The sequence below is a fragment of the Scyliorhinus torazame genome, chromosome 8 (assembly GCF_047496885.1).
Source record: "Scyliorhinus torazame isolate Kashiwa2021f chromosome 8, sScyTor2.1, whole genome shotgun sequence".
In the NCBI taxonomy this organism is placed as follows: Eukaryota; Metazoa; Chordata; class Chondrichthyes; order Carcharhiniformes; family Scyliorhinidae; genus Scyliorhinus; species Scyliorhinus torazame.
Genome location: NC_092714.1, coordinates 128,919,676 through 128,934,530, shown reverse-complemented (window position 1 = coordinate 128,934,530; position 14,855 = coordinate 128,919,676).

Here is a 14,855-nt window from a genome sequence, read left to right as displayed (position 1 = left end):
AGGCACTGAAACACAAAGAGGAATCTCGGGAGGACCACCATCTTAACCGCCTGCACCCTCCCTGCCAGTGACAGGGATACCATATCCCATCTCTTGAAATCCTCCTCCATCTGTTCCACCAACCGCGTTAAATTTAACCTATGCAATGTGCCCCAATTCTTAGCTATCTGGATCCCCAGGTAACGAAAGTCCCTTGTTACCTTCCTCAACGGTAGGTCCTCTATTTCTCTACTCTGCTCCCCTGGATGCACCACAAACAACTCACTTTTCCCCATGTTCAATTTATACCCTGAAAAATCCCCAAACTCCGCATTATTTCTGGCATCCCCTCCGCCGGGTCCGCCCCGTATAGTAGCAAATCGTCCGCATACAAAGATACCCGGTGTTCTTCTCCTCCCCTAAGTACTCCCCTCCACTTCTTGGAACCCCTCAACGCTATCGCCAGGGGCTCAATCGCCAGTGCAAACAATAATGGGGACAGAGGGCATCCCTGCCTTGTCCCTCTATGGAGCCGAAAATATGCAGATCCCCGTCCATTCGTGACCACGCTCGCCACTGGGGCCCTAGACAACAGCTGCTCTCGGTCCTCGCACCATCACTCGGTATGCTCCCTCCACCTCCAACGGACCCGCCGGGGCCTCCGCTCCCGTTAACGAGTGCAGCATCGTGCTCACATATGCCCCGACGTCCGCTCCCTCCACACCTTCAGGAAGACCAAGAATCCTCAGGTTGTTCCTCCTTGCGTTGTTTTCCAGTGCCTCCAACCTTTCCACACATCGTTTCTGATGTGCCTCCTGCGTCTCCGTCTTCACCACCAGGCCCTGTATGTCGTCCTCATTCTCGGTTGCCTTTGCCTTCACGACCCGAAGCTCCCGCTCCTGGGTCTTTTGTTCCTCCTTTAGCCCTTCGATCGCCTGTAGTATCGGGGCCAACAGCTCTTTCTTCATTTCCTTTTTGATCTCTTCCACACAGCATTTCAAGAACTCTTGTTGTTCAGGGCCCCATGTTAAACTGCCACCTTCCGACGCCATCTTGGTTTTTGCTTGCCTTCCTTGCCGCTGTTCTAAAGGTTCCACTGCAATCTGGCCACTTTCTCCTCCTTTTTCCATCCGTATCCAGGGGGGATTCCCTTCTGGTTTACCGCACAGTGTTTTTAGCAGTCAAAATTGCCGTTGGGGCTCCTATCAAGAGCCCAAAAGTCCGTTTCACAGGGAGCTGCCGAAACGTGCGACTCAGCTGGTCATCGCCGCACCCGGAAATCAAGGTTCTTGATTGTCGAGTAGTCCTGTAATGTCTCGGTGTGACAGAATGCGGTTCTGGGGAAATCAAGGTAACGCCTGTTAATTCTTATTAAATTCTGATTCTCTTTTCCCATTTATTTACTAGAATGTCGTATGACCCTTTTGTGTTTTACAAAAAAATAAAAAAATAACCAAAGAAATAAGTAAATGAATAATAAAGGCCCAGTAGTCATACGAAAGGTTGGTCAGCAATCAGTAATATTACATTTTTTTCACGCCTCAACCAAACTGGTATGTCGGGAGATCATGGAAACAATACAGTGTGGGTGGATAAAAGCCCTTTCCAATTGGGTGATGTGTGGAGTGGATGGATAAAGCTATTTACAATTTGGACTGTGATGTCCTGATTCCTTCTCAGCAGAGGGAACCTATGACAGCTTTGGCTGTCGGGTACCAGCTACGTTACCACCTCTGGTAGTGAGTGCCGGGTCAGGTGGTTCTGTGGGTCTCAGTACCAGTGACGCTGTAGCAGGTGACCTTTTCTGGTCCCCTCGGGCGGCGCCGCCTTCCTGACGTCTAGTGAATCGGAGCTGGGACTGGGTGGGCAGGAATCGATTCCGGAGGTATAGGGTAGAGGTTTGCAGCCTAGAGTACAGGGTGTGGGTTAAGTGGTACTGGGGGCTTGAAGATCCCTGCTAGTGTGATGTGGCATTGGTGGAAGTTCTGCTGTGAGACAAATGCCTTCATCTGGTTGATATGATACCATCCGGCTTTCTTGGGGCCCACCAACACCTTGTATACAGAGGGGCTGGCCTTCACTGTCACCGGATGGGGTCCAGTGTATTTGGGGGCCTGGCCGCTGCTTTGGGCCTGTTTCAGGTCTTCGACCTTGGTCTGACTGACACTAACCGCTTCAATGCATTCAGTGACTGGTGGTTGCCAAAGTTCTCCCTCCCGGGCACCTTGTTTGGCTAATCCATCTGCTCTTCCATTCCCAGGTGCGGAGGTGGGCCTTGACTTTTATTATTCCATACTTTCTGCCTTGGATGGTCTGGAAAATGAATCTCAATAGCGGGGCTGATGGCAGAGACTTTCCATCCGCCGAGATAAATCCCCTTGCTGCCCCTAGGGCCATAAAATCCGTTAAACTGTTGCAGACATACATATTATCTGAATGTGTGTCTACTAGCGTGGGAAACAGGTCGGGGCGGCTGACTAAGTAAGCTATTGCTGCTAGCTCTGCAGCCTGGGCGCTCGTGTGCAGGAAGTTTTAGGGCTATCTTCCTCGGGCTTGCCTTCATGGTCTTCCACATAGATGCCGCATCCCGTTTTCCTGTTTCCGTCCTCCATCATGGAGGATCCATCAACAAATCTTTAAGCTGTTTTGAGTCTGTCTGGCTCCCCTGCTGTCTCCCCCCTCCCCCCAATTTAGGCAAAAATGGCCCTTTGCGGCTATTTAGTGCAGGAATCAGGCATTCGTGAGGCTCCACCCTGTAATCTTATTATTTTCTTGTCATGGTTTTATTCCCGCTCTTGCAGATGTCTAACACATTTTGAATGGTATGTCGTAGATAGTTGAGGAAAAGTACATTATGCATTAGTTAAAATGTTGCGGAAGACTTGATTTCTTTTGAGTTAAGACTGTTTTCTAGGAAATTGTTAGATCACATTAGCAGTAATAGGCAACCTAGACTAGTGATGCGGCCCTCAATGTCCATGGTCCTCAATGTCCATGTGCCACATGAGTGAAATTGGGCAAGAATAAGATTGAATACATTTAATACATGTCAAATATTTCATAACCAGTTACAGAAGATGCTTAAATAAAATTCATATTAATACTGTCATCAACTTGCATTGTATTTTTTGGGGAACTATATCCTTTTTTGAGTAACAAAGTAATCCAGCACCCAACTCTATTTACCATTCTGCCCTCATCACTGATTGTTTTTTCATTTTGCTCCTACTTCCGCTACATATTTTTATTTTGCACTAGATTCTCCTTCCTCACCATCCATTTCCAACGTAAAACTATCCATTTGGCAGGAGAAAAGTGTATAACTGCCAAAAGATTAATAGGAAGGTGTCATGCTTGGCACCACACACAATGGTTTCACTGCACTTGCATACCCAGAATGCACTGGCATGCTGTTTAAACAGCGGGAACTGTAGCAGCGTGTCCTGGCCTCGACTTGTGGCAGTGCAACCCTGGACCCGGAATAGAATAAATGGGCCACACTAGCCCTGACGGGTCTCAGGTTGACCATGACTGCCACAGTATAATGTGACTGCAGCCTAAATTGCTTCAAATTAAAGGAAAGTAATGGTGTCTGGACTTGGAACCACTACAATACCGTTGACATGACATCGACAAATCCCTGCCAAAGTCTCCTAAGCTTTGAACATGCCCAAACCATTTGGGCATGATTCACAGGCCCACCTGCACTGTCCACACCTATCCTCCACCCCTTCAATGAACTTGCTCATTTGAGCCACAGTCATATGTACCCTGTGGACCATCTTGAAACGTGTCAGGCTAAGCCTGGCACACGGCGAGGACTAATTGACTCTACTCGGGACCTCTAACTCCCTGCCCAGTTCTTCCTCCCACATTTGCTTCACCTTATCGGGGTTCCCTCCCATTCCACGAGCTCTTTATAAATTTCCGATACCTTCCCCACCCCACTCCTGTTTTTGATACTACCTTGTCCTGTATCCTCTAGGGCGGCAGGTGCGGAAACGTCGAAACCTGCCTCTGCACAAAGTCCTTTGCATGCAAGTAGAGGAACCCATTCCCACTAGGCAGCTCAAACTCCTCCAAACACGGAAAGCCCCCATTGATAAACAAACTGCTCGATCCCAGCTCGCTGCCACCCCCCCCCCAAAAATCCGGCCCCCCTCCCCCGGTGCAAACCTGTGGTTGCCCCAAATTGGTGCCCATACTGACGCCCCCTCCACTCCCATATGCTTCCGTCACTGTCCCCATACCCTCCGGGCAGCCACTACTACCGGGCTTGTGGAGTACCGAGCCGGCGAGAACAGCAGGGTTGCCGTTAACAGTGTCCCTAAACTTGTGCCATTACATGAGGTTGCCTCCACCCGCTCCCATACAGACTCCTACCCCACTATCCACTCCCTGATCATTGCTATGTTCGCTGCCCAATAGTAGTTTCGAAAGTTGTGTCGGGCCAGCCCCCACTCCCCTCGACACCGCTCCAGCAGCACCCACCCACACAAACCCTGAGATCACTGCATTCACCCTCTTTAAAAAAAGCCTTGGGGATAAAAATAGGCAGGCACTGAAATACAAACAAAAACCTTAGGAGAACCGTCACCTTTACTGTCTGCATTCTCCCTGCCAGTGACAACGGGAGCATATCCCACCTTCTGAAGTCCACCTTCATCTGCTCCACTAACCGAGCCAAATTCAGTTTGTGCAGCTGCTCCCACTCCCGCACCACCTGGATGCCCAAATATCGAAAGCTCCCTTCCACCACCTTGAACGCATCTCCCCCAATCACCTCTCCTGTCCCCTTGTTTGAATCGGAAAGGCCTCACTTTTACCCATATTCAATTTATACCCCAAAAACCGGCCGAATTCCTCTAGGATCCGCATAATCTCTCCAATCCCCCCCAGCGGGTCAGATATATTCAAAAGCAGGTCGTCCATGTATAGCACGACCCTGTGCTCCGACCCCCCTCCCCATCTTCTATTCCCACTAGTCCTTCGATGCTCTTTGTGCCAGTGGCTCTACAGCCAAGTTAGACAGCAGTGAGGAGAGTGGACACCCCTGCCTCGTCCCCCTGGTGTAACCTAAAATAATCCGAGTTCACTCGGTTCATCCGCACACTCACCACCGGTGCCTGGTACAGCAACCGGACCCAGTCGACAAAACCCTGCCCAAACCCAAACCGCCCCAGGACCTCCCACAGGTGCTTCCACTCCATCAAATCAAAGGACCTTTCTGCATCCATGGCCACCTCCACCTCTCTTCCCTCGGAGGGCATCATTATTACATTCAGCAGCCTTCTAACCCTATCACCCTGGCACACAATGTTCTCGAGGCCTAGATCTTGGCATCGACATTTAGTAGGGAGATTGGCCTGTATGACCCGCATTTCCCACTTCAGGATGAGAGAGATCGAAGCCAGTGACATTGTTGGGGGGAGCGCCACTTGCTCCCTAGCCTCATTAAACTCCCTTACCAACAAGAACCCCAGCGCTCCCGAGAACTTTTTATAGAACTCCACTGGGTACTCGTCCGGCCCCAGGACCTTGCCCGACTGCATCGCCCCCATTCCCTCCACCACTTCAACTAGCCCAATTGGGGCCCTCCACTAGCTCTTCTTCCACCCTTGGAAACTCCAGTCCCTCCAAAAACCGCCTCACCCCTCCACCCTGGCTGGTGGTTCCGACTCATATCTGCAGTAAAAGTCCCTGAACATCCTGTTCACCCCCCACCAGGCTCAAGACCGTATTCCCCCCTTTGCCCTTTATTTTCCCAATCTACCTCACCGCCTCCTGCTTCCTCAGCTAGCATTCTGCTAGTCTTCTCCCCATATTTGTACACCGCCCTTCTCAACTGCCCCACCACCTTCCTTGTAGATAGCAATCCAAACTCCATCTGCAGCTTCTGCCGCTCCTTCAACAGCCCTGCCTCCGGGTCTTCTGAATACCTCCTGTCCACCTGGAGAATCTCCTCCACTAACCTAACCATCTCCATCCGCTCCGCCTTCTCCCTGTGTGTCCGTATCATATAAACTCCCCACTGCCTTCAATGCCTCCCATCCTGTAGCTGCCAAAACCTCCCCCGTATTGTTTATCTCCACATACTTCCGAATGGCCTCCCTCACCCGCTCACACACCTCTTCCTCTGCTAACAGCCCCACATCTAACCTCCATTGCAGACGCTGCCCACCTTCCACCCCCCCCCCCCCCCCTTACTCACCTGCAAGTCCACCCAGTGCAGGGCGTGATCAGACACCACAATCGACGATTACTCAATGTCCACCACCCTGCCAGCAATGTCTTAGCCATAATAAAGAAGTCGATTCGGGAGTACACTTTGTGTACATGGGAGAAGAATAAGTACTCTTTTGCTCTCGGCCGCCCAAACCCCATGTGTTCCATAACCCCTTTAGCTCCTGCGCTGCCGCCGACACCCTCCCTGACCTCAAGCTCGACCGATCCAGCCTTGGAATTATAACCATATTAAAGTTCCTTTCTTGCCCCCCCTCCCCCTGGAGCATAGATGTTCACCATCACCACCGCCATCCATCCAGCTTCCCATTCACCATAACATATCTACCCTGAGTCCACCACTATACTTCCCACTTCAAACGCCACCCACTTGTTAATCAAAATCGCACACCCTTTGTTTTGGAATCTAGCCCCGAATGGAATACCTGCCAAACTCACCCCTTCCTCGGCCTAGTCTGATCTACCACCCTCCGATGTGTCTCCTGTATCATTGCCACGTCCGCCTTTAAGCTTTTTAAATGAGCGAACACATGGGCCCTCTTGACCAGCCCATTCTATCCTCTCATGTTCCATGTGATCAGCCTGGTCGGGGGCCACCCACCCTTGCCTGCTTGACAGTCAACCATAACCCTTCCTGGGCCAGCCCCCAGCACCACCTCAGGTCGCCCTCGGGCGCCCACCGTCATTAACCCTCCCCATGTCACATTTTAACAACCCCTCCCCTGTCAGTAGTCTCTCCCCCCCCCCCCCCCCGCACAAAATAGCAACCCCAACCCCCATCAACACACTAACCACCTGCTCCCCTCCCCCCCCCACTGTGCCTCCGTGAACTAGCCCGCCCAGCTAGCCTGGTAGCCCCGTGCCCATGACGCCCAGCGTCCTATCCCCCCACTGATTTCCACCCCCCCCCCCCCCCCCCCCAAACATCCTCCAAGTGAAAACTTTACAATCCCCACAAAACACCAAGAAAAGAGCAACCCATCATTCCCCTTCAAGAACAAAACAAACGCAAAATAAAACAATGGCCCCTAACACAGTGCAAAAGTGATCCAGACAAAGCACAAAAATACAAACAGGAACATTTCTCCAGAGTTCAATGTCCTCCTTCTCCTGCCAGTCAATTGTCTCTGACAAACTCCATCGCCTCTTCTGGCGACCCAAAGTAGAGTTCCCGGCCTTTGTATGTTACCCACAGGCATGCTGGGTATAGCATACCAAACTTCACCCCCTTCTTAAAGAGGGCCACATTCACCTTATTGGAGCGCGCCCTCCTTTTGGCTAGCTCTGCACCCAGGTTCTGATAAATGGGCAGCTCACTACCTTCCCAAGTGCAGCGCCTCATCTGCCTGGCCCACCTCAAAATCCGTTCTTTATCCCCTGCAGCTTCCTCATTAACGTCCTGTGCGCCGGTCCACCTCCAGGGGCCAAGCAAATGCCCCTTCACCCAGCAGCTTCTCAAGCATCCGTGCCACATATAAGCTGGTGTCCACTCCCTCATTGCTCTCTGGCAGGCCCACAATCCTTACATTCTGCCTGCGCAATCTATTCTCCAAATCCTCCACATTCTCCTGCAGCCTCCTTTGCTGATCTCGCATCAACCCCATCTCTGCAGCCATCGTGGCAAGTTGCTCCTCGTGCTCCCCCACCACCTCCTCCACCTTCTGGATCGCCTGGCCCTTGGTCTTTAACCTCATCTCCATGTCTCCATGCAGTCGATCCCCGCCTTTATCGGGTCCACCACCCTGGCCAGGTCCTCCAAGTTCTCCTTCCTCTGCTGGGAACATTTCTCATGGAGGAAGCCCACGAGCTGCTCCGCAAACCATGGGGGGGGGGGGGGGGGGGGGGGGGGGCAGGACCAGACCCTGACCCTCTGCCATCTACCCCTGTGTCGCAGGCTCCACACCAGCTTTTGACGACTGTTCCCTCCTTTTTCAACCACTTCTGGTCCACAAATCCATACACCGGTGGGACACTCTCTCCTTCCACCCCTCCTGCACCTTTTACAATCTCTCAGCACCGCCGGTAGCCGGAGAAAAGGTCCAAAACGTCCACCATGAGCGGGAGCCACCAAATGTGCGACCACTCACCATGGCTGCCACCGGAAGTCAAAACAGCTTATTACTGTTATGATCCCAGACCAGACTCCAATAGTGACTAGGATACTGGACAGAAACCCATATATTTTGGTTTAATTTTGTAAGACTGAGGAAAGGCTACCTCACTCCAGGAGTGGTTTCATGCAAAATAGGGATATGGTATATTGAAACAACTTTGTTACTAACACAATATTAAAATATCTTTAACATCACACAAGTAAATAGCTCACAATTACCCCTTGAACAATTCTAATCAATACAATTGTCACAATACCCTTAACTGCTATCTTTATTTTCACTCAAACAACAAAACCATCTGCTCTCAATCCAATTTTAAATACAGTTAGCAGACCCAGGCATACTTGCTTAAGAGACATTCTTTGCGATTGTTTTAAGAGATAGACCTGAATCCTGTCAGAATAATGCAGGATCTCTAGCTCCACCCATTAGTTACATCTTACCAACTAAACACAATGGGCGGAATTTAACGGTGGCATTTCTAAGTTCATTTGTGGCTGGTTTTTGCAGGGGGTTTCCCGCTGGCTCTACCGATGAGTTCCCCACTGCTATCGAACGACACGTAGTTTTTTGGGCCCGGGGGAGTTTCTTACTGGTTTAGCCCATGCTTAGAATTTTTTTCAGCACAGGGGAGTGGAACTTGGTGATCGGGCCGCCATTTTGAAAGGGTGCCCTGATCTCTAAGTAAGCTTATGGGTCACTCCCACCCATAGGCAATGTCACCCTTCACACACGTGAGCATTACCCCTCGCCACCCCCAAGTGAGGACACTCCGCCATGGCGACCTTGGGGGACCCCCTTTTCAGCCTCCCCAAACCCCGTTACAGGCCCCTACTTACCTTCCCTGCGCCCCCCCCACCCTTCTTTCATGGGCATGGCCCCCCCTTGGGCTGTGACCTTTGGCAGTGGCACCCTGGCACTGCTACCAGCTTGGCAGTGCCAGCTGGGCACCTTAGCAGCACCAGGGTGGCAGGGCCAAGGTGCCCGAGTTCCAGGGGAGGGCCAAAGGGCCACCCTGCACCATCACTGGCCTCCCAGGGGCCTCCGAGAGACCAGAGACCGCACCCCCCCTTCCTGGGTGCCGTTCCGCCTCGTCTATGTTTGTGTGGCCCAGTATTGAATGACCCACAGCTGCGGTCTCCCTGGGGAAGCTGGTAGATACTGGATACGGTTGCCTAAGTTGGTTTAAAACCTACTTAGGCGCGTGCTGTTTGGTCACAGCCCATTTGGATGGGATTCTGATTCCGATGCCTCTCGGGACTTTGGTATATCTTCAAGATGTAAAGGCTGCCAGGAAGACTGCGGGAGGCCTCTCCCAGGATCTATCGGCCACATTGCGCGCTCACTCGAGCGAAACATGGCCGATAGATCGTGCCCAATGTATCTAATTAACTACTTCACAGGGAACCCTTCTTAATCCAAACACATCTATTAGCCCAAGCTTTTACAATGCTTTAATTGCACCTCTGACTCCCAAAAATACAGTTGCCTTACAAATCAGGATTTGTAAAAACACTACTGCAGTAGTCATACATGCACTAACCCAGGCGTTTAACCCTTATTGCATCAAATACATACAATAGAACATAGAACATACAGTGCAGAAGGAGGCCATTTGGCCCATTGAGTCTGCACCGACCCATTTAAGCCCTCACTTCCACCCTATTCCCATAACCCAATAACCCTGCCTAACCTTTATGGACACTAAGGGCAATTTAGCATAGCCAATCCACCTAACCTGCATGCCTTTGGACTGTGGGAGGAAACCGGAGCACCCGGAGGAAACCCACGCAGACAGGGTGAGAACATGCAGACTCCGCACAGACTGTGACCTAGTGGGGAATCGAACCTGGGAACCTGGTGCTGTGAATCCACTGTGCTAGCCACTTGGGCTACCGTGCCGCCCATTAGAAATTTTACATTCATTACAATTACAAAATAACATGCAATGAAGTTCATAGAACCCTGCCCAGTTTAGGAAAGGTGTGAAATAATAATAGATCCAGCCTGATGAGAATTCAGAATGAGCTGAAATAGAGTTGAGCTTCGTGACACAGAGAAATAAACTGAGATTTAAGGACAAAGGACATTACTTGATTAATTAAGAGCAAATATAGTGTTAGAAATGTCTACGCTAAAAATGATTTATCTGCCCCTTTTTAAAATAAACCTAATGAGAAGCAACAACCAGTTCTGTGATTTGGGTGAATGTATATGCCGTCATTGTTTCTGCAAGTACTAGGACTTATAGCTTTAATAGTTGAGCACTGCCATCTACTAGTGATCCAAGGTACAACACAAAGTTTCAAAAAGCACAAATGTGAGCAGTATGCCCATTTCAAAGTTGCCCTGTTGCAGCTGTATCTGAGAGCTTTTGAACTGGCCATTGATATGAGATTTGTAAGTGAAATCACCAGCTTCTAAAGGTAGCTGTTTAAGTCATTTATGTCAGCATTTCACAAGGAACATTTTTTGGCCCTGATATTAACCTAAAGACAAGCATGTACCATGAATGTATTAATAAATGAACCCACGGGACTGCATGACTTGTTAAACCTGTGTCATAAGGACCTCTGTATATGTACATAAGTCACTGAAGATGATAGCACATGTTGAGAGTCGTTAATAAAGCCCAAGATACTATGGGCGAGATTCTCCAATGGGACTATGTCCCCACTCCAGCGGCAAAACGCAGGAGTTTCACTCTGCACTTTCTTGAAGAAAGTCCAGAGTGATTCTCCGACCTGAAGGGGGCTAACAGGGCCCCGGAGTACTCCACGCAGCTCTGCCTGCCGATCCGACGCCCTGCACGTCCGGTCGGGAGTCCGCACATGCGCACGCCGTCAGCCTTCAGCGGCCGCCCTGTGCGACTCGGTGTCCTCACAATGCGGAGCAGCCCCAACAATATCGGCCCTCCCCGAGATCGCGCACGCCTGGCCATCCCTGAGGCCCCCTCCTGGTGAAGGAACCCCCCATCCCCACCAGGGCGGCCGCGGAATCACCGTCAGGAACTCGGCCAGTTTTCTTCAGCGAATCGCGGGGGGGGCGCTCTGTCAAAGGTCCCCTACTTGCGCCGTGTAGACCGCGGGGACTGGAGAATCGCGGGAGCGGTGTCGCGCCGGTTTTGGGCATCAATGCCCATCATCCGCCCCAGTGCCGATCGCGATTTTGGAGCGGAGGCTCGAAGAATCCCGGCCTATATATTTTATTAATAGGAACAAGAATAAGGTCATATTGAACATGCATAAGATATTAGTTGGCCTTATCTGGAGGACTGCATCCAGTTCTGGTGCCATACTTGAAGGAGGATGTGAAGGTATTGGAGAGAGGATTCAGGAATAAAGAACTGTAGCTATGAGAATGGATGTGAGAAGTTGGGAATGTTTTCCCTGGACCGCAGAGCTCTGTCATTACTACAGTGCGACTGTACTGCCATTGTAGCCAATCTCTGCAAATACACATCTCCATTCTCTGTTTGGTTCTTACAATGCATAACATCCAGTGGAAGCATATCTCCTTGCTCTACACTTGTTGGCTTGTCCTCCCCACACTGCCTTTTGCAAGACATGAGTACAGAACGCCAGGAAGAGGACCAGGACCAAGGGCATATCGGAATTGAGTCCTAGGAAGGAGCAGGCAATGGAGATAAATGCCGCATCAGGCACACAGTACTGATGAAGGTGAGGTTGGCAGATCACAGCAATGTATTTAACTTCAAACCACATGTATCCTATAACCAAAATTTCTCCTTCAGCTGGTTTCACATCAAACAGTATGGTTAAGTGCTTTGTCTTCATGTTGCGATCTTGAAATACCACTTCTAAAGCTTCACCCTTAGTAGAATCATAGAAGTTTACAGCATGGAAACAGGCCCTTCGGCCCAACCAGTCCATGCCGCCCAGTTTTTACCATTAAGCTAGTCCCAGTTGCCCGCACTTGGCCCATAACCCTCTATACCCATCTTACCCATGTAACTATCTAAATGTTTTTTAAAAGACACAATTGTACCCGCCTCTACTACTACCTCTGGCAGCCCATTCCAGACACTCACTACCCTCGGAGTGAAGAAATTGCCCCTCTGGGCCCTTCTGAATCTCTCCCCTCTCACCTTAAACCTATGCCCTCTAGTTTTAGACTCCCCTACCTTTGGGAAAAGATGCTGACTATCTACCTTATCTATGCCCCTCATTATTTTATAGACCTCTATAAGATCACCCCTAAGCCTCCTACGCTCCAAGCAAAAAAGTCCCAGTCTATCCAGCCTCTCCTTATAACTCAAACCATCAAGTCCCGGCAACATCCTAGTAAATCTTTTCTGCACTCTTTCCAGTTTAATAATATCCTTCCTATAATAGGGTGACCAGAACTGCGCACAGTATTCCAAGTGTGGCCATACTAATGTCTTGTACAACTTCAACAAGATGTCCCAACTCCTGTATTCAATGTTCTGACCAATGAAACCAAGCATGCCGAATGCCTTCTTCACCACCCTGTCCACCTGCGACTCCACCTTCAAGGAGCTATGAACCTGTACTCCTAGATCTCTGTTCTATAACTCTCCCCAATGCCATACCATTAACTGAGTAGGTCCTGGCCTGATTCGATCTGCCAAAATGCATCACCTCACATTTATCTAAATTAAACTCCATCTGCCATTCGTCGGCCCACTGGCCTAATTGATCAAGATCCCTTTGCAATCCTAGATAACCTTCTTCACTATCCACTGTGCCACCAATCTTGGTGTCATCTGCAAACTTACTAACCATGCCTCCTAAATTCTCATCCAAATCATTAATATAAATCACAAATAACAGTGGACCCAGCACCGATCCCTGAGGCACACCACTGGTCACAGGCCTCCAGTTTGAAAAACAACCCTCTACAACCACCCTCTGCCTTCTGTTGTCCAGCCAATTTTGAATCCAATTGGCAACCTCACCCTGGATCCCGTGAGCCTTAACCTTCTGCAACAACCTACCATGCGGTACCTTGTCAAAGGCTTTGCTAAAGTCCATGTAGACAACGTCTACTGCACTGCCCTCATCTACCTTCTTGGTCACCCCCTCAAAAAACTCAATCAAATTTGTGAGACATGATTTTCCACGCACAAAGCCATGCTGACTGCCCCGAATCAGTCCTTGCCTCTCTAAATGCTTGTAGATCCTGTCTCTCAGAATACCTTCTAGCAACTTACCTACTACAGACGTTAGGCTCACCGGTCTGTAGTTCCCAGGCTTTTCCCTGCTGCCCTTCTTAAACAAGGGCACAACATTCGCCACTCTCCAATCTTCAGGCACCTCACCTGTGGCTGCCGATGATTCAAATATCTCTGTTAGGGGACCCGCAATTTCCTCCCTAGCCTCCCACAACACCCTGGGATACATTTCATCAGGTCCCGGGGATTTATCTACCTTGATGCGCTTTAAGACTTCCAGCACCTCCTCCTCTGTAATATGCACACTTCTCAAGACATCACTATTTATTTCCCTTAGTTTCCTAACATCCATGCCTTTCTCCACCGTGAATACCGATGAGAAATATTCATTCAGGATCTCACCCAACTCTTGTGGCTCTGCACATAGATGCCCTTGTTGATCCTTAAGAGGCCCTACTCTGTCCCTAGTTACTCTTTTCCCCTTTATGTATTTGTAGAATCTCTTTGGATTCTCCCTTGCATTATTTGCCAAAGCAATTTCATGTCCCCTTTTTGCCCTCCTGATTTCCCTCTTAACTCTATTTCGACAATCTCTATACTCTTCAAGGGATCCACTTGATCCCAGTTGCTTATGTACGTCATCCCAGTTGCTTATGTACGTTTCTTTTTGAGTCTTTGCAAGGACATCAGCTTTTGCCCACAGTGAACAGACTCCTTGGAGTATATCGTCACTCCCAATGATGTACCATCTCACAGGCATTTCTAGCAAGAACACAGATACATTGGAGATGTTAGTCACTGTCCGGTGAGTCTCTGAACAATGAGCGCGGCACTCAAGGAGAGCTGTGCGGCACATTTACTCCAAGCTTTGCTCAATAGCACAGGGATGTTGAGCCACAAAGGGCCAGCAATGAAAAAGAGAATGCTGGAGTTACAGGAACAATTGCATGAAGTATTGGCACTCTTGTTAGGCAATCTGCCTATTATCGAATAGAAGATACTGGTGTTCCCATCCACCATTCCTTGGGAGGTGATGTCGCAAGGGTTTTAAACTCAATAATGTATTGCAGAATGTGTGGTCACCTCCTTGAAAATTACAGCCAATAGTTCACTGTTATCTGCTGTTGTAAATATCCTACAAGCTCATTGTAACAATGGAAGCCAGTTTAGATAAGTTGGCACAGTGAAGACTGTGGCTTCAAGAAGATCACCTAATTGCTCCAATTTACTCTTGTTTAGATCAGCAGGATTAATGTGCTGCTGTCCCAGGGAGATAGAATGGCTGAACAGGCATAGCACATGTAGACCTTTCACAGAATACTGCCAAGTCTCCTTCATTGTCACTCCCGAGCCAATATTTGACC